A 20,778-nucleotide genomic window follows, 5' to 3' on the forward strand; every position below is an offset into this window, starting at 1 on the left:
CGGCGCCGGGAGACCCGGGGAGGGCGCGGGGCCGACTGCGCACCCCGAGCCCTCCCGCGCCTCCGTCTCGGCTGAAAAGGACGAGAGGACTCCCACCTGCCCCGCCTCGCCCACGAGCCCGCGATGAGTGGCGGCTTTTATGACCCTTAGTCACGTTTTCCGGGCCCACCGCCAGGTGCCTGAACGTAGCAGGAGCCGCACCTTGTCCCCCACCAACCGGGGAAACGCCCCACTCGCCGCGCTCGAACCCGAGCGAACCGACCAACATGTCCGCCCTGCGCGCAGGCGCAGCAGCGGCGGCGGTGACTCGAGGCCCCGCCCCCAGGCGCGCGCCTCTCCGTCCCGGCTCGGGATTGGCCCAGAGACGGCGCGGGCTCTGATTGGCCGAGGCGGAGTTACTAGGGCAACCGTCTCCTTCCGGAGTGTGCGCCGCCGGGGCTTCCATCCCGGGCCGCCGCTGGGAGGGCGCTCTCGACCTGTCGGCGCCTGCAGGCCGCGGAGGGCGCTTCCGGAGCCTCCCGCCCGGCTCCGCCTCGCGCGGTGGCTCTGGGTGGGCGGGGCCGTGCGCCCGCGGTCGCCTCTCGGGGGAGCGGCGAGACTGTGCGGGTTTCCTCGGGAAGCGGCGGTTCTGGGTTCAGGTGTGCGACTCCTAATGTGTGCTGCACGTTTGCATGTGGGTGGGGATGGGCGCTGCTCCACTTCGCCCTGGGTTCTCCGTCTGCAAAGATAAAGACCCTTGAACTGTTGGTGCTGAGTTTTTACCGTTAGGGGGCTTTATTTTGGCCCTCTGGTTCCTTCATTTGAGCACCTGGTGGTGGAACCAATTTTTTAAAAACGAAATTATTTGAAAACGCGTGTTGAAGGGAACAGAATGAGAGGGAAAAGGGAGGAATTCTTGGAAGCTTTCCTGATAACCTCGAGGAGTTCTCCATTTTCTAGATCGTGGCAAAAGACAAGGTATGGGACCTCTGACCTACAGACATAGGCCAAAAATGATCTTTTTCTCTATATTTTGATGCTCAGTGGCATGGGTAAAAGATTCCGATCGAAAGTAACTCTAGGATGAAGCCTAACGTGTTTATTATAAATAAAAACTTAATCCAGATCCTAGAGGGAAAACATGCATAGTATAGAGTGTTGAAGGCCCTGTGATGAGCCTAATAATTGTGTCCATTTTAAGCAGAGGAAAAAAAATCTAGGTGAATTGAAGAAAATGAGCTTTTTTTTTTTTTTTTCCTCCAAAGGAGATAGAAGATGGGGAAGATGAGATGTGGGAAGACAAGGACCGTGGAGGTAGAGATGAGGTAATTGTATATACGGTGCAGAGCACGATTTAAGGTCAACAGTCAAAATCCAGAGGAAAACAGTTTGAACTGCCTTGTTTTCATCGCAGAAGTGGTATTGTGAACACTTTCTGACTAGTTTTACAAGCCCACCCTAGACTCTACCAAAATCGGACACCGTCATTTTTACGGGGAAAAAACAATTGCAGACCACGGCCATGAAGGTAGATGCAAGAATTCCAAACAACGTGAGCAAATTAAATACTAGTATCAAGTAAGAAGAAGAATACATTGTGAGAAGTGAGGTTTGTTTCGAGGGAATGCAAAAATATTTTTTTTGTTTGAAAAGTCCTTTAAAAAAAAAATCCTTTTGGTTGCCTGGAAATACTGGTTTGAAAGAAACTCTCTTGATTCTTAGAATTGCCTCATTAAATTCCAGTAGTTTGTGTGCCTGTCAAACATCTGTGTTTCCATATTTATTCTTTTGACAAATATTTAGGTCTCTACTCTGTTTTCTGCTTCTGGCTGGGAGCCTTAGTGGTAGTTTTTCTTTTTGTTTTTTAAGATTTTATTTGACAGAGACAGAGCGAGCACAAGTAGGGGGAGTAGGAGAGGGAGAAGCAGGCTCCTCACTGAGCAGAGAGCCCAATCTAGGGCAGGATCCCAGGACCCTAAGATCATGACCTGAGCCAAAGGTGAATGCTTAACCCACTGAGCCACCCAGACGCCCCTGTGTTAGTATTTGAATATGGATAGGTTTGAGATGAGTCCTAAAAGAACTGGGATGGGTGAGTGGATACACAGCCTGTGAACAGTGAATGCTTCATGTGTGTAGCCACCGTGGGGGTTTAATGCATCTCATTTCATTTTCCCAGTGACTGTATTAGGCAGGTATCATCAGCTCTGTTTTCTACGTGGGAAAACAGATTTAGCCATTAACTTAATTGCTCATAGTTTTCTTCTTTTTTTTAAATAAAGATTTTATTTTTTCATGAGAGACACACAGAGAGAGGCAGAGGGAGAAAGGCTCCTCCAGGGGAGCCCAATGTGATCCCTGGACCCCAGGATCATTAATTGAGCTAAAGGCAGATGCTCAACCATGGAGCCACCCAGGCACCCCTTTGCTCATGGTTTTATAATTAATAGGTGACAGAGCTGGGATCATACATAGTTCTGCCAAATTCAAAGTCCCTACCCACTTCCTGATTCACATTTTCGGTCTTTCTCCTGCCCCCACCCCCCCTCCCCCGCCCCAAGCAACTTGTTTTGAGAGGCAGCTAGCATGTTATTTATTGTCTGCTTTGAACAGCCAGTTGTATAATAGAAACTTTCTTCAACCCCATTCAATCTAGTAGTTGTTGTAATCAAAAGTAAATTACCCATACATGCCTTCTGATTTCAATTTAAAACATGTTAAATGTGTATTCATTTACCAATATTTTGATGTGGGACTAAGGCCTCGTTGACTTGGGGTTCAGTGTTGGGAGTAGTTTGTCTTCCCAGTACAGAGTACACCCATAAGTGCATCTTCTGTGATTTGAAGTTTGTCTATTTGTTTTTGAGTTTTTATTTAAGTGATCTCTGCATCCAACTGTGGGGCCAGACTCATGACCCCAAGATCAAGAGCTGAATACTCTGCTGACTCAACCAGGCAGGTGCCCCAAAGTTTGTTTCTTTAAAGCAAAACAAAACTAAAAAACTAGTAAAGGGGCAGCCCTGGTAGCGCAGCAGTTTAGCGCCGCCTGTAGTCAGGGTGTGATCCTGGAGACCCAGGATTGAGTCCCGCTCGCTGCATGGAGCCTGCTTCTCCCTCTGCCTGTGTCTCTGCCTCTCTCTGTGTCTCTATGAATGAATCAATAAAATCTTAAAAAAAAACAAAACTAGTAAAGCAATTAGAATACTCCTGCATTTTTATTTTTCCCCCCATCTTTTTATGGTTGCTCATCCACACCTAATTTGACTACAGTGGCATTTTTAAGCTTTATCAAATATGTCCGAAGCATTCAAAGTGGTCTTCACAGATTAACTTACTTTTTGCGTTAATTTGATTGGTTTATATGATTTTATTATGTAATTGAAACCGCAAATACAACAGTCATGTACAGGTTTGGAACAAACACAACTGATGCTTATTAAGGATATACTTTAGCCTATGGAAACAGAAATGGCCAGGTGTTCTGTGAATACCACAGAAGAACCTGCTAGCCACATGTACTTAGCATTTCACAGACATCAAGTTAGTAAGTCTTGTTTGGAAATGAGACTGTCATTCAGTTGAGCCATAAATGTAGGTTAGTATGAGTTGGTTAGGTAGACATAGTTAAGACACAGTTAAGAGAGCATCTACTGTATTATGATGTTCACAATACGTTGCATTAACTTTTATAGCAATCAGAAAATTCTTGGTGAATGCAACTTTTGCTTTGGAATCCAGATTCTGGTTCTTGGAGGAAAACAGGAGTAATCACATTATATTTTCCTTAGGTTGGTATGTATGTGATGTTCTAGACTGTTCACACTGGTTACCTTTGGTCATTCCTCTTTTTTCTTTCTTTCTTTTTTTTTTTTTTTTTTTTAAGATTTTACTTATTTATTAATGAGAGACAGAGAGAGGCAGAGTACACAGGCAGAGGGAGAAGCAGGCTCATGCAGGGAGCCTGATGTGGGACTCAATCCCAGGTCTCCAGGATCAGGCACTGGGCTGAAGGTGGCGCTAAACTGAAGAGCCACCGGGGCCGCCCGGTCATTCCTCTTTAAATTGTGATTCCTATAATGGTTTCTTCTGATTGGTGCAGCATATAGAAGTACTCCCACAGTTAAATGAACTTTAGAGTTCATTTTAGAGTAACCGGACTCTAAAGTTGGCTCATTGAAATTATTTCATTAAAACCCTTGTCTCTTGGGGTGCCTAGTTGCTTCAGTTGGAAGAGCATGCTACTCTTCACCTAGGGGTCATGAGTTTGAGCCCCACATTCAGTCTAAAGATTACTAAAAAAATAAAATAAATAAAACCCTCATCTCTTTCCCATAACATCCCTGATCCCATATCATTCCCATGCCAGATGAACTGGTCCCTCATCTGCTTGCCTGTAAATTGTGTTCATAACCAGTAATGCTAATCACATTGTAGTTACTTATCTCTTCCTGTGATGTGGATTGAGAGCTATATATACCAGTTATATTCGTTTGCTAGGGTTGTCTTAGCAAAATTTCACAGACTGGGTGGCTGAAACAACAGAAATTTATTTTCTAGCAATTCTGAAGACTGGAAGTTGAAGATCAAGGTGTTGGTAGGTTTGGTTTCTTTTGAGGCCTCTCTCCTTGGTTTGTAAATGTCAGCCTTCTTGCTAAGTCTTCACATGGTCATTTGTCATCTGTGGCCTAATCTCTTAAAAGGGCAGCAGCCATATTGTATTAGAGCCTATTCTAATGACCTCATTTTAACTTAATTACTTCTTTAAAGGCCTGTCTCCAAATACAGTAATATTCTTATATACTGTGGATTAAGACTTTGACATATGGATTTTAGTGGGGTATCTTTCAGCCCATAACCAGTAATGCCTTCCCTCCATTATGACATTCTGAATTAACACTGGCAAGATAAAGACACTAGTTTTATTTATTGCCCATGTTTCTTCATTTTGTCCTTTTGTGTATGGTGAGACTTCAGTGTTTTGCTAACTTTTTTTTTTTAAGATTTATTTATTTGAGAGAGAGAGAGAGAGAGAGCATGGGGGCAGGGGCAGGGGCAGAGGGAGAAGGAGAAAATCTCAAGCAGACTCTGTGCTGATTGTGGTGAAGCCAGATGCAGAGTTCAATTGCACGACCATTAGATTATGACCTGAGCTGAAACCAAGTTGGATGCTTAATTGACTGTGCCACCCAGGTGCCCCTAAAATTTTTTCTTTAGTTATTTAGTGTTATAATACCATGCCCAGTTATTAATAGCTGTGGGTTGGGAATTGATGATATAATTAGGAAGCATGAGGCCCAATCTTTGGGGCTTGGCTCTTGTTCCTCTGTATGTTCCAGTTGCCTGTAGTGGGGGGCCCTTCACTTTGGTATTTATTTGTATGCAAAGAGTGGGTATAGAGATTACTTAAAAATAAAATCTTTAAAACAAAAACCAGGGGATCCCTGGGTGTCTCAGCGGTTTGGCACCTGCCTCCAGCCCAGGGCGTGACCCTGGGGTCCTGGGATCGAGTACTACTTCGGGCTCCCTGCATGGAGCCTGCTTCTCCCTCTGCCTGTGTCTCTGCCCCCACCCCCATGCCTCTTATGAATAAATAAATAAAATCTTAGAAAAACAAAAACAAAAACCAAAAAAACCCCCAAAACCAAACAAAAAAACAACAAAAAAATAAAACAAAAACCAAAGAGCACTCTGATGGTGTGTGGAGCCACCTAAACAGTAATTGACTTGGTATATTTTCCTAGGGCAGTAGCTTGGAAACTTCTAGTAACCTAGTTCTAGTTCCTTCCCTGTAAAGATTCTGATTTGATAGCTCTAAGTGAAGTCTAGGATTTTTTTTTTTCCTTTTCTTTTTCTTTTTCCTTTTCTTTAGGTGAGCATGGCAGGTGGTGCTGGGAGCTCTCTTACTACACATTGAGAAGTTCACCTTAGAGAGAGCAACATAGACATTGACATATGTGCCTGACCAGATCTTGTACTCGCTGACTGCACAATGTGGTTGTAACCCCCGTGGGCACAGGGAAGATGTGCTCTCTGTGTCCACTTCTTTCCAGATTGTCATCCCCCAGAAAAGTGGTGGGAAGATTACTACCACTCCAAAAAATAAAGTCAGGGAGGGGGGGAGTTTCTGGCTCCCAAGTTTGCTGAGAAACTGTCACCACACAGGAAGACAGCCACCAGGGCCCAATTACCAAAAGACAGGAGGGGTGCCAAGCTTGAGGACCGTGAAGAGAGAATGGGAGCTATGAGGAAGAGGAAGATAAGAACGCTGAATTGGGCCAGGATGCAGAAGGTGATGAATTCTCTTCCAGGGCTGTTCTGGCTAGCAACTGGCAGATGGCAAGGGTCGGCCCTGCTTGCCATTCCATATGCCGTTGGGGGCGGGTTCTGTGAGTATACCCACCCTTCGGAAAGTTGCCTTGGCAATTGCTGGCTGACTTTTCAGGTGTGGCTTCGTCGATGAGGAATCTCAGTGGACCTTTGACCTCTGTTGTCCAAGTGATCAGAATCAGTGTTTTCTCTGAATTTTCTACATTGATTATTTCTGTCCCAGTGCATAGGAGCCATGCCAGTTAATTGTCCCCCAAACTTAGTTGTCAGTGATTTTGTTTTTGTCCTGATGGAGTGGAGTCTCTGTAACATTTTAAATGATACTGCTTCCAAAGAAGTAATTATTAATAGCTTTACTTAAATACAATGGCAGTACCTTTAAAATTATTTCAAAAAAAGAGGTTAAAGTGGCATTGAATTTTTTCCTTAGGTTTGTGTATTATAGTCAGATTTATGAGCAGTTTCTCTGAAAGAATAATTTGTTATTCTCAACAAGTGTGTGGGAGCCATTGGTTAGGTGGGTTTTCATTTAGATTCTGAAAAAGGTGTATGTTCTGCATGGGCCAGAGGGAGAACAGTCCTTCCTGTGGGCGTCAGGGAAGACGAGCAGGACAAGGGCAGTGATGACAAAGGATGTGAGGAGGGAGAGAAAGAGGAAGGCCAGGATGGCCTAAATCAGCTCAATTGAGGGATGGTCCATATCAAGGAATTAGAGTTGTAAGGGAAGCCCTTGGGCAAGGGTTGTTGGATGTCTTTTAGGAACTTGAAGAATGTTCTAATTAATTTATAAATGCTTTTGTAAGTACTCTTGTCTAGAGCTAACTTGTATGTCTTGTGAAGAGTAGGAATTACCATAGGTGTGATATTTGTGGATAGAATAAAAGCTTACAGTTAACTCGTTAGTGATACAGACAGATCATTAAAAATATAATATTCTGACTTTTGCCCACAGAGCCTATCAAAAAAATACCTGATAAACAGAAGAAGGAAATGGCCAAACAGAAGGCTTCCCGTGAAACCAAAAAACAGAAATTGGAAGGTAACTTCTTTGCTGTGTGTTTTTTTTTTTAAGATTCTATTATTTATTTATTTATTTATTTATTTATTTATTTATTTATTTATTTATTTATGAGAGACACAGGGAGAGAGGCAGACACATAGGCAGAGGGAGAAGCAGGCTCCATGCAGGGAGCCCGATGTGGGACTCGATCCCAGGACCCCAGGATCACGCTCTGAGCCAAAGGCAGATGCTCAACTGCTGACCCACCCAGGCGTCCCTTTGCTGTGTTTTAAAGCACAAACAAAACATAGAGAATTTCATATTAACAGAATAGATGTAGTGTAGGTATGATACTTGTGGACAGAGTAAAAGCCCAAGTGGCAAACAAGGGGATTTTTATTGCAGTTTGGTTATTACAATGTGCCAGAATCTTTAATGGAATTTTCTTGTAGCATCATTGTTTCTGAACATTTTGAGTTCCTTTTCTTCTTTTCTTTTCTTTTTTTAAAACCTTTTCATATGGCAGTTGAACTACCTGTAACTTTCAAACTGTTTGTTGGAAACTTGAATTTCACCAAAACCGCTGCTGAACCAAAAAAACTGGTCTCAGTGAATTTTTTGCTGAAAATGATCTCATAGTTGTTGGTCAGAGGTGGCTTGTCCAGGTAAATTCCAATAAATTAAGAATATCAGGTTTATCAGCCCAGCATTATTATCCCTGGAAGAATTAGGAGTTCCTGTAACTTTCTGTTTCGTTGTGGGTTACTAGACTTTTGTGTTGTCAAATCCTTTTGTGACCTGCTCTTTACCCTTTGGAGGGGTTTTACCTCAGCCTCTTGCAGTTCAGAGTGAGTATAGTCTCGTATCCTCGAGGATACATTATAAGACCCCTGGTGGATACCTGAAGCCACAGATAGTACTGAACCCTACATGCACTATGTTGTTTCTTTTACATACATATCAGTGATAAAGTTTAATTTATAAATTGGCCACCATAAGAGATTAATAATAATATAACAAGTAGAATAATTACAGCAATATCCTCTAATGAAAGTTATATGAATGTGGTTTCTCGAACCTCACAAAATATCTCACTGTACCATACTCGTCCTCTTTGTGATGTGAGATGATAAAACGTCTCTATGATGAGATGAAGTAAGGTCCATGGCATAGGCATCGTGACCTAGCATTAGAGTACTATTGACCTTTTGATGCTAGGTCAGAAAGAGAATCCTGTGCTTCCAGACCACACAGTTGACTGTGGGTAACTGAAGCCATGGATAAGACAGACTAATGTATTTAAAACCCTTTGGTGACCCTTAGAAAACCCATTAGATTAAACTCTGCTATCTCATTTTTCCAACTGAAATGTTAATATAATCCTGAGATTTTTCCTTGTCTTCACAGAACCATAGTTTCGTGAGCAATGTTATTTGCCTCAAACTACTTTAAAGCGAATCACACCTTTAATCACAGCCCCCTAGCTCTGGTGGCACATATGGGTCCTGTATCACTCCTCCTTTTTTGCTGATTCGAATTTTCTCTTTCTCACTTCTTTTGTATCAGAAGCATATTCTTGGGTGTGAGCATATAGTACTCAGACTGTCCGAGGTAAAAACAAAAAGATAATGATAATAGTGAACTCACTGAGCATTCACTATTCCAGGCATTGTTTCTAATTCCTTCCTTATGACCTTCCTTATGACCAGTTCAGAGTGAGTCACTGGATCTGTTAAGACAATCCTCAGTGGTAATTACTGACATTATCCCCATTTCACAGAGGAGAAATTTTAGGCACAGAAAAGTTAAGTAATGTACCCTGTATCACATGGCTAGACAATGGCCAAGCTAGGATTTAAGTACAGCCGTCTGGCTTCAGAGCCTCTGCCACGACTTTTGTCACATTGCCAGTACGGTTTTTGTTAACTATATTTTGTAATACTGTTGGATTTGCAGGAAATACGAATTTCTTTTGCATTAAAAAATATATTTGTAGTAGCCCTTCGGTTTGCTAACACATTCCTCATTACGAGTGATATTTTTGTTCCAATTTGCAAATGTAGATGGCCCTTTCTTAAAGCAAAAATTCAAAACCTCATAATTTCAAGCTTCATTTTCTATAGCTTTTGGTTAAATTGGGTCAGTTGGCTAAACAGAAAACTAATAAAGATTTCAACAGGTGAATTTGCACTGACTCTTAGTCCTTGCTCCAGGACAGGTTAACATTTTGGGCCAGATAATTCTTTGTGGTGGGGGACTGTCTAGTGGATTGCAGGCTATGGATTCCACCCACTGCATACTAGCACTCCTACAGTTATGACAGCCAGAAATGTCTCTAGCCCTTGTCTAACTTGCCCCAGGGTGAGAACCATTCCTTTCTGATTTTTTTATGACATTTATATTGCTAGCTGGCAGAGCCTTGGTTTTAAATTGTAATGACTCAATGCTGACTTCCACTTTCACATCCAGCGTGACTAGCCAACTAGAGTCGTGCCTCTACATCTTACCTAAGTGTTTTTTTTTCCCTTTTCTTTTACATCTCCGTAAGAAATTTGGTTATGTAAATTTTAAATCTGCTGATGACCAGAGAAAAGCCTTGAAACTTAGTGAGACAAAGGTCCTTGGGTATGAAATTAAATTGAGAAAACCAAAAGGAAAGGAAGTAAAGAAAGGTATACAAATAAGGTAACTATTTATAGATACTTGTGTATCTAGAAGACTCTGGGTCAGGAATGAGTCTCGCAATTTTACTCTGTGCAAGTAGTCAGTTACCATCAGGTCACCTACTTGCACAGCACAAACTTTATCTACATTGCTCTCACCTTCTATGCTATAGCTGTATGGCTCACCTTCCCTGTCATAATGTTCTTTGTCTACTGTACCTTACCTTCATTATGTCATTATGTACCTTACCTTCTCTGCCATAATGTTGTCTCTGGGACTCATTCCAGGGCTACCTGAAGTCCATCCATGGAATCACAGCTTAAAGTTCATTTCCTCAAGATCAGAAAAAATTTCCCTTACTACCAGACTAGGTTAAGTCCTTTGGGGGCGGTGGGGGCAGTGGTGGAGTCTAGGTGGGACTTTCTTTCTGTTTTACTTTCTTTCTTTTTCTTTTCTTTTCTTTTTTTTTTTTTTTTTTTGAGAGAGAGAACATGAACAAGGACAAGCAGAGGGAGAAGGAGAGAAAGAATCTTTAGGCAGGTTCCATACCGAGCGTGGCGCTCAACATGGAACTCAGTCCCACAACCCTGATGAGATCATGACCTGAGCCGAAATCAAGAGTTAAATGCTTAACTGACTGAGCTCCCCATGCACCCCTATTTGTTTGTTTGTTTTAACTTTATTTATTTTAAGTAATCTCTTTACCCAATGTGGGGCTCAAACTCACAACCCGGAGATCAAGAATCACATGCTCATCTGACTGAGCCAGCCAGGTGCCCATAGGTTAAGTCTTTACTAGATGCTCTCATTTCCCTTTTTACTTTTCCTTCTTGGCACTTTCAAGAGTTTGTAATTATGTGACTGCTTACATAGCCTTTTCCCCCAGTAAGACCACATTCCCGAGAGTAGAGGGTAAGTGTTTTTTCATGTAGCATGTAGCATAGCTGTCGCCCAGATATGTGTCTAAATATTGTTAAATGAAGGAATATGTATTGCTATTAATGCTCTCCAACTCTTGGAGAAGTGTTTTTTTCTCTTTTAGAGAATTTTCAATGCTTCTTAGATCTGAACCCAGACTAAAAATACTCTTTTGTGTTAATGTAGATCTGAATGCCAAAACACTTTTGATCAAGAACATGCCTGACAGCCACTTAACATGACTCAAGATGTGTTTTTTTTTTTTTAATGTTTTTTTTTTTAATTTTTTATTTATTTATGATAGTCACAGAGAGAGAGAGAGAGGCAGAGACACAGGCGGAGGGAGAAGCAGGCTCCATGCACCGGGAGCCTGATGTGGGATTCGATCCCGGGTCTCCAGGATCGCGCCCTCGGCCAAAGGCAGGCGGCAAACCGCTGCGCCACCCAGGGATCCCTTTTTTTAATTTTTATTTATGATAGTCACACAGAGAGAGAGAGAGAGAGGCAGAGACATAGGCAGAGGGAGAAGCAGGCTCCATGCACCGGGAACCTGATGTGGGATTCGATCCCGGGTCTCCAGGATTGCGCCCTGGGCCAAAGGCAGGCGCCAAACCGCTGCGCCACCCAGGGATCCCTAAGGATACCTTTCAAATTAGATTGGTGAGGAAGAATAGGACAAGTAAAACATGTGTTTTGTACCTATATTGAAAAAGAGTGTATTTCTACTGAATTCAGACATAACAGAATTACATTGCATTCTCCTATATCACTTAACGCCTGATTTTAGGGAAGGGAAGAGTAGTTATCCAACCTTTCTACCAGCAGGCATAGAAAACTGAAGGGGGCATCATAAATGGACAGCCAGAAGATTCTAGAAAACTGTGGTAGTGTCATTGAGAAATGAACATTTATTCTACAAAGTTTAAGATTGAATATTAGACGAATTCAGTAATAGATTACCTCCATTCTTCTCTCTCCAGGGTTGACGCTAATGAAACACGATGTTTGCTGACTTGCCTGGACAGATACTAAAACAGCACTGAATTGGTCCATTAGAACTGTGTTGTAACAATCAATGAAACACTAGCACCGTGTAGCTAGGCTTTGGTAGAGTAAGAGGTGAATGTGGTAAAATTAGAAAGGATGGAGTGGGATGTATTTTGAAGGAATTTTTTTTAAGATTTTATTTTTAAGTAATCTTTACACCCAGTGTGAGGTTTGAACTCACAACCCCAAGATCAAGAGTTGCATGCTCCAACGATTGAGCCAGCCAGGGGCCCCTATTTTGAAGGATTTCTTAATGAGGTGCAGCTTGCATATCAGGATTACAGATACATTTAAGTGAAAATTGCTGGTTTAGGTGAACTCTAAAATAGTCTACTTTAGACTAGTCTACCAGTATATTCTGAATAACATAAGCTCTAGAAAAGAATCCTGCCAATTGAGAAAACAAGTCTGAAAGGATAAATCCCATATTGTTAGCAATTTGCAATTGTCAGTGTTTAGTGTGAGGGGATTTTGGGCTCTCTGCCACGCATGTAGTCAGCAATACTGGAAAATGACAAAATGAAAAGTTGCTGCAAAAGCCATAGAATTTCTCTAATGTTAGTTACCTTTTGATTAGATATACTTAAGTCTTTAGAATCATTCCTTTACATAAAGAATTATTACAAAAGGAAGATAGGAGATGCCAGGGAATCCATGATTAAATAAAGCATAATAAAGCATAATACCTATGTCAGAAGAGAGTGTGGTGCATTCTTCAAGAATATGCTTACTCAACAGATCCTTACTTCATATCTTTTTTTTTCCTTTTTTTTTCTTATTCCATATCTTTCACCAAAGTAAGTTACAGGTTCGTGAAGGATTACAATGAAAATATGAAATGATAAAGTAGTAGAGGGAGATGTGGAGAATGTTTTTGTTTTGTTTGTTTTTAGTAATCTTCAAGAAGGGGAAGCCTGTTAAGTATGACACAAATTCTGGAAGTTATAAAAGAACAGATAAATTTGACTGCATAAATATAAAACACTTCTACATGGGGCGGGGTGGGGGAGTAGAGGAAATCCCATAAGCAAAGTCGAAAGACAAGTGACAAACCAGGAAAAAAAATCATGATTTCTTTTAAAACTGAGGCCTAATTTTCTGATAGATAAAGTGCATCTCACAAATCAGTAAGAAAAAGACCAACAGGGGCGACTGGATGGCGCAGTCTGTTGAACATTCGACTCTTGGTTTTGGCTCAGGTCATGATCTTGGGATCATGGGATTGAGCCTCATGTTGGGCTCAGTGCTCAGCCTGGAGTCAGCTTGAGATTCTCTCTCTCCCTCTGCCCCTCCTGCTCATATTCTTTCTGTCTCTCTCTAAAATAAAATCTTTTAGAAAAGAATAACAACCGTGTAAAAATATTAGCAAACTATGAACAGGTAGGTCACAGAAAAGGAATTTTCTTTTGAGCATAAAAAAGATACTTATCCTCACACATACTAAAAGAATTGTAAGTTAAAAGGCAATTTTAATTAATTTAATTTAGTTGTAACATTTTACTTATTAGGTGTTCAGAGATCAAAAAGCATTACCATAGTATTGAGGAGGGTTAGAGAAATTGGCATACTCAGACTTCGTTGGTAGAAGGAAGATTGGTGAAGTGCCTGTGGAGATGAGTTGGTATTTCTTAGTTTTAGTTGCATGTATCATTTTATCCTGCAATTACACTCCTAAGAATTTATCCCACAGATAGACACGTGACATAATGTATTACATAGTTGGTTGATGCAAAATTAGAATTAACCTGAACATCTATCAATGGAAAACTGGCTAAAATTTTCGGTACACCCAAAAGATACTGTACTATGCAGTTGAAAAAAGAAGTGAAACAGCACTTTATGTACTGATGGAAAATAATCTCCAATATAAAGGCAAGATATAGAACAGTGTGTTTAATATTCTCTTTCATGTAAAAACATAATGGAGGACTTAACTCTACAAACATTAACTCGAAATTGATCAAAGACCCAAATGTAAGAGCTGAAACAAAACTATGGGGAAAACACAGGAGTAAATCCTTGTGATCCTAGGTTGGGGTGTTGTGCTGATGATAAAATAGAAGATTGACAAGTTGGGCTTTATCAAAATTGAAACCATTTATACTCCAGAGGACACTACACAAAAAGTAAAAAAGAACCCTCTGCAGACTGAGAGAAAATATGGCAAATCATGTATCTTCTAAGAGCCTTGGATTTGGAATTTGTGAAGAACTCTCCCAACTCAGTAATAAGACTAATTGAAAAATGGGCAAAGAGCTTGAATGGACATTTCTCCAAAGTATATGGATGGCCAATAAGAACATGAAAAGATGCTCGACATGAGTTGTTAAGGAAATGCAAATCAAAACCATGGTGTGATTGACCCCACTTCATGCCCATCTGAGTGGCTGTAATAAGAAAGGCAGGCAATAATAAGTGTTGACAGAGCTACAGGGAAATTGGAACCCTTATTCATTGCCAGTGGGAATGTAAAATAAAATAGTGCAGTTGCTTTGGAAAACTATTTGGCAATTTCTCAAAATGTTAAACAGAGAGTTGCCATATGGTGCAGCAGTTCTGCTACTAGGTGTGTACCCCCTCCAAAATGAAAATAGCTGCACACTTCTAACCACATGTTCATATCACCTTCTGTGATAATGGCCAAAAAAGTGGAAACAACCCCAAATATCAACCAGCTGATGAATGGATTAACAAAACATGGCATTTCCACACAAGGTAATAGTATCCTGGCATAACGAGGGATGAAGTACTGACACATGCTACAACTTGGATGAGTCTGGAAAACATTAGGCTAAGTGAAAGAAGCCAGACACAAAAGATTGCATATTCATATGATCCCATTTCTATGGAATATCCAGAATAGGCAAGTAGCATAGTAGTTGGGCCAGGGGATGGGAATGAGTTGGAGGGAATAAGGAGTGACTGCTAATGGATACTTTGGGGGGGGGGGATGATAAATATGTTCTAAAATTAGATCATGGTGATGGTTCTAGAATTCTGTAAATATACTAGAAACCATTATACACTGTTTTTATTTTTTTAAGATTTCATTTTTAAATAATCCCTATACCCAATGTGAGACTTGAACTCATGACCTTGAGATCAAGAGTTGCACACTCCACTGACTGAGCCAGCCATGAGCCCCTCATTGTAAATTTTATGATATGTAAATTATATCCCAGTCAATCTTTGAAAAATAGAGTGTGTATATATATATATGTACATTTGCTTTTATATATATGGCATGCTGCCTATAAGGAAAGAAATTGGACAGAAGCCACACTTCATATCCTTTTCTACCTTTTGTATTTTGTCTTGTATGTGTATTACTAAATCAGAAGACAAGAATACTAAATGTTGACTATTCTTTCTTCTCTCTGTGATCCCACCCCCACAACTGCAGGATTGCCTATGTTGACTTCAAGTCACAGGCTGATGCAGAGCAAGCCGTAGAAGAGAAGCAAGGAAAACAAAGACCGGTGGGCTTGCCATAGTTCTGGACCATGCTGGAGAGAAAAGTCAAAGCCAAGAAGAGAGAGGCAGGAAGAACAGAATGTGTAGAAGTAAGGGATGCTAAAGCTCTATAGACTGAGACTTTCCAGGGTTGTTAGCAAGGTTCCCCAGAGAGGCACTAACAGGAGGATAGACACACTTAAATAAAATTTCTCATCAAAACCTTCTTAAATAAAATTTCTCCCTGTTTGAAAAACGTGTAAATCATCCTCCTATCAAGTGAATGAGTATTCTAGTTAACTATAACCTTGAAGGCTGCAAAAACATGCACTTTGAGATACATCAGCTTAGCTCCCCTCTTTGGGTACCTTCTAGTTTCTGTTTGGACAGGCTTTTAAACCTGTGGTTTCAGAATCAGCTATTTAATTCTCTTTAGACATTTCATTCTCTTCAACTAGAGTTTTTGTCAGGTTTGTTTATTTATTTAAAAGATTTTATTTATTCATGAGAGAGAGAGAGGCAGAGACACAGGCAGAGGGAGAAGCAGGTTCCCTGCAGGGAGCCCGATGTGGGACCCCATCCCAGGACTCCAGGATCACGCTCTGGTCTGAAGGCAGGTGCCAAACTGCTAAGCCACCCAGGGATCCCCCTTTTTGTCAGGTTTAAACAAGAGACCCCCAAACCAATGTCCCTACTCTGCCTAATCTCAGGGATAGATGTTGTAGCTTAGATAGTATATATAGAGGGGAAAAAAAACCCAATTTATTATGAATATTTTTAAGAATCAAGGAATTTCACATGGAAATCTGGATTTCCAGGTTCTTTCGGTACTGCATCAGGAAACCAGTCCCCTAGGGTTGCATTCCTACATGCAACCTACCCAATTCCTAGAGTTGTGTGCACTGGAGAATCAGAGGTTTCTTCTTAGCTGTTTCCTATAATCTCTGTGATTCTCGCAGTTCTCTTCCACTTCTAAGGAGTAAACACACTTAGACTTTGAAAAAATAGAGCCAATACTTTTCTCTTGCAAAGTAGTACTTTTCGTAAAGGTGACATTTTAATATTATGCATTTGTGTCTTTCAAAAGTGGGAAAATGAAAGCTAGAACAAGAAAGCCACACGTTTCAAGAAAAATGGGAGCAAGCTTATTTCTTTGTGGAGGTCAAGAATGTTCCTACATGTTTATTATTTTTTTCCTACGTGTTTAATATGCAAACAAAGTGTGTCTGTGTCAAAGAAATTTAACCTCAGGCGCCATTATGAAACAAACCATAGTAGGAACCACAATGGATATGCAGAAAAGATGCGTGATAAAAAAACTTAATGAACTGAAAAAAAGACTGAAATTTCAACATGACTTAATTTTGAACATGAATAAAATAAATGACGCTGCTATGAAATGCAGTTATATATTAAGTGAGAAAATTGCCCCGGCATCAAAACCTATTACAGATGGCGAGTTTATAAAGGAATGTCTGTTGAGTGCAGTGGAAATTATGTGCCCTGAACAGAGACAAGCATTTGCCAGTCTAAGACTAGGTGCTGATACTGTTTCACAGCATGTGGGCCACATGGCAGAGAACTTACAGGACAAACTGCAAGAAAAAGCTAAATCATTTGTGGCTTTCTCCATTGCTGCTCCTGAAAGGGCTGATGGAGGTAATCCCTCCCCACCCCAGTTGGCTGTATTTATTCGTGGTGTTGATGAGACTTTGGATGTGATGGAAGAACTTTTAGACACAATTTCCATGACAGGCACTGCATCAGGAAATGAATTACTTGTCTGCGTTGAGAAAAATCTTAAAAATTTTAATGTAGACTGGTCACAGTAAATGTTAGCACAGATGGCAATTCTACACTGGTTGGGGTTGAACAGCTTGTTACAAAACTTAAATCTAGAGTGTCAGGGCTTTGCAAAGACACAGAGCTCAGGTCCGTGCATGGCCTCATTCTCCAGGAGTCACTTTGTGCTAAAAAGTTAAAAATGGATCATGTCATGTACGTAGTGATTCATACCATAACCTGGATATGTTCCCATGGCTCAGACTGCAGCAAGTTCAGTGCTTTGTTCAGGGAGTTAGATGCACAGTATGGAAGCCCGTTCTGCCCCATGCGATGGAAGTGGCCGTTTTTTGAACTGTTGGAAGAAATTGATTATTTTCATGTCTTCTAAAGGAAAATTGGCTCCTCAGCTTACTAGCAATGATTAGGTCAAAGACTTACCCTTTTTGGTTGACGTTATGACTTACCTAAAGACACTGGATATTTCTTTGCAAAGGCGTTCACAAGTGGTTACACAGATGTAGGACTCAATTCACTCATTACTAATGAAACTGTGTCTTTGTGAAACTCATTTGGCAAAGAACAGTCTGGCCCACTTCCCTACACTGAAATTAGTTTCTGAAAATGAAAGAGATGGCCTGAACTATATTTCCCGAATTAAAGAGTTGAAGACTGAATTCCAAAAACGGTTCTCTGATTTCAAACTTTATGAAAATGAACTGACATTGTTCAGTTCACCTTTCTCAATTAATATTAATAATGTGAGTGAAGAGCTACAAATGGAAGTTCTTGAATTGCAGTGCAACACTATACTGAAAATGAAATATGATGGTGTTGGGATCCCAGAATTCTACAATTATCTTGGGAATGGTTACCCTAAATATAAAAACCACTATGCAAAGATTCTGTCCATGTGTGGAAGTACCTACATTTGTGAGCAGCTCTTTTCTGTTATGAAACAGCATAAAACTAAATCTTGCTCCTGGTTAAAAGACTCGGAGATGAATTCTCTGCTGCACGTTGCTGTGCAAGATTCACAGCCTGACCTTGATTGACACCTTGGGGCTTGAGAAGGGAATATGAGGTGCTGGATTTCAAATCTAAAGAGAAAGGAATCATGAAACTTTAATTATTTCTACTTCCAAATTATATTTGTCCAATGTCAAAGTACAATCTCTGGCATCATATGTTTGTGCTTATCACATATAAAATAAAGTTTGATTATATCTTGGCAGTTTATTTTTCCTATTCAGGGCCTTTCTGGCCCTTAGAGTGATTCAGGTTGATAAACTGCTGCCCTAAAAGCAGCCACATTTTTCCTAAAGGCACTCATGAACTAGGGATATGAACCAGGGAGTGAGCCGGGTGAATGAGATGTTTAGCTGCTGAGCACAGCTGTCTCCCCAAGAATGACAGACCTGCCATTGTGATCTTGGGGCTCAGGTCAGAGTAACCCCCCTTCTTGGACAGAGCTGGGAAGCATAGCCAGTACTCACCTCTGGGCTTCTTTTGTTAGTGTTTCCATTTTTTTTCCTTAAAGATTTTATTTGGGGATCCCTGGGTGGCGCAGCAGTTTGGCGCCTGCCTTTGGCCCAGGGCGCGATCCTGGAGACCCGGGATCGAATCCCACGTCGGGCTCCCGGTGCATGGAGCCTGCTTCTCTCTCTGCCTGTGTCTCTGCCCCCCCCCCTCCCTCTCTGTGACTATCATAAATAAATAAAAATTTAAAAAATTTTTATTTATTCATGAGAGACACACAGAGAGAGGCAGAGAGAGACATAGGCACAGGGAGAGGCAGGCTCCCTGGAGGGAACCGGATGCAGGACTCTATCCCAGGACCCCAGGATCATGACCTGAACCAAAGGCAGACGCTCAACCACTGAGCCATCCAGGCGCCCCTCCATTTTGGATTTACACATTTCTTTGAAATTTCAACATTGTTGGTCAGTATTAGAATGAGTTGTTGCTAGCCCCAGAGCCATCCTGCCTCCTACAGGCAGGGAGGGGCATTTTCTTGGCATCAGGGCCACCCCAAGGGGATGCAGAATGAGGTGTCAGTATGTTTAAGAGTTTATGAGCAGGGGATCCCTGGGTGGCTCAGTGGTTTGGCGCCTGCCTTTGACCCAGGGTGTGATCGAGTCCTGCTTCGGGCTCCCTGCATGGAGCCTGTTTCTCCCTCTGCCTCTCTCTCTCTGTGTCTCTTATAAATAAATAAAATCTTTAAAAAAATGGAAAAAAAGAGCTTATGAGCATTCTTCTAGGGAGCAGGCCCATAGCTACCATCAGTGTCTTAAAGAGCTCTGTGACCCAAAATGGGTTTTTCCACTATGAAATTAGGACATGACTGTCACTGCTACAGAAACTGTATCTTAAAAAAAATCAGTTCAATTATAAAACTGATATATACTTATTGTGGAACATCTGGAAACTATAAAGAAATAGAGGGGAAAATCTATAATCTCAACAACCAGAGGTTACCCCTGTAAATATTTAGGTATATTCGTTTCTTTCAATTTTCTATGTATTATTTTATATGGTTGAGTGTAGTAAGTCTGAATCATTTTGTATTCTGCTCCCCCTCTCCCGTCCCCCATTGAACAGTGAAATCTTGGGGTGCCTGGCTGGCACGGTTGAAACATGCACTTCTTCATCTCCAGGTTGTAAGTTCGAGCCCCATGATGGGTATAGAGATTACTTAAAAATAAAAAATAAAATCTTAAAAATAAAAAACAAAACTCAAGACAAGAACAGGGAAATCCTAAGTATCTGTCAGTCTTCCAAGCTCAAGTTGGGTTTATTTGATTGCATCACGTGTGTACTGATGGACCTTTGCCAGCCAGGGTGAGTCTCTTGGCATCATGTAAGCCATAGGCTTGATTTCCAGGTGTGGGATCCCTTTTCTGTTCTGCCAGGTTCTGAGAAGACCAGAGGAAAACCCTACTGTCCAGGGAAGGAGAGGCAGAGTGCATCTGATGACAGGACAGCCTTTGGGCAGAGGTTCCAGGACCATTAATGAGTGTGAAGAAGCTCGGCTTTTTAGATCTGATGTTAATCTCTGCAGCATTTGACACCACTACCCACCCCCTCCCTCCCCTTCAAATCTCATTCCCATTTTTCTCCTAGCTTTCTGAATGCTGCTTACCAGGCCCTTTCCTTCCTCTGTCCCTTAAATACTCATTTTTCTCCAATGACTTTTTCTCCCTACAACTTACCAGTGACTTTTAACCTTTTTGGGAGGAAGGGGACAAGGGAGGTCAGTCAGGGCTCTCTTAAAGTATCAGTTAAAAATACCAACCCTCGGGATCCCTGGGTGGTGCAGTGGTTTGGCGCCTGCCTTTGGCCCAGGGCGCGATCCTGAAGATCCAGGATCGAATCCCACGTCGGGCTCCCGGTGCATGGAGCCTGCTTCTCCCTCTGCCTGTGTCTCTGCCTCTCTCTCTCTGTGTGTGTGACTATCATAAATAAATAAATAATAAAAATTAAAAAAAAAAATACCAACCCTCTTCCAAGAATCATGCATGTGTATAACTACATGTGTGGGTTTTTTTTAAGATTTTATTTATTCTTGAGAGACAGAGAGGCAGAGACACAGGCAGAGGGAGAAGCAG

General features: G+C 41.3%; 1 long non-coding RNA gene across 4 annotated transcripts; it reads left to right on the forward strand.

Moving 5' to 3' along the window:
• The first annotated feature begins 439 nt into the window (after positions 1-439).
• LOC121498227 lies at positions 440-20,535 on the forward strand. Of its 4 annotated transcripts, none has more exons than XR_005989645.1 (5): positions 440-638; positions 1,245-1,304; positions 7,259-7,345; positions 15,339-15,498; positions 20,083-20,535. It is a non-coding gene; the product is annotated as an uncharacterized LOC121498227 (long non-coding RNA). The 4 variants fall into 4 exon arrangements; XR_005989644.1 differs by lacking the exon at positions 20,083-20,535 and adding an exon at positions 16,476-18,747; XR_005989642.1 differs by lacking the exon at positions 20,083-20,535 and having other exon boundaries at positions 15,339-15,620.
• The last annotated feature ends 243 nt before the right edge of the window (positions 20,536-20,778 follow it).

Source organism: Vulpes lagopus, chromosome 8 (genome assembly GCF_018345385.1).
Source record: "Vulpes lagopus strain Blue_001 chromosome 8, ASM1834538v1, whole genome shotgun sequence".
Classification (NCBI taxonomy): domain Eukaryota; kingdom Metazoa; phylum Chordata; class Mammalia; order Carnivora; family Canidae; genus Vulpes; species Vulpes lagopus.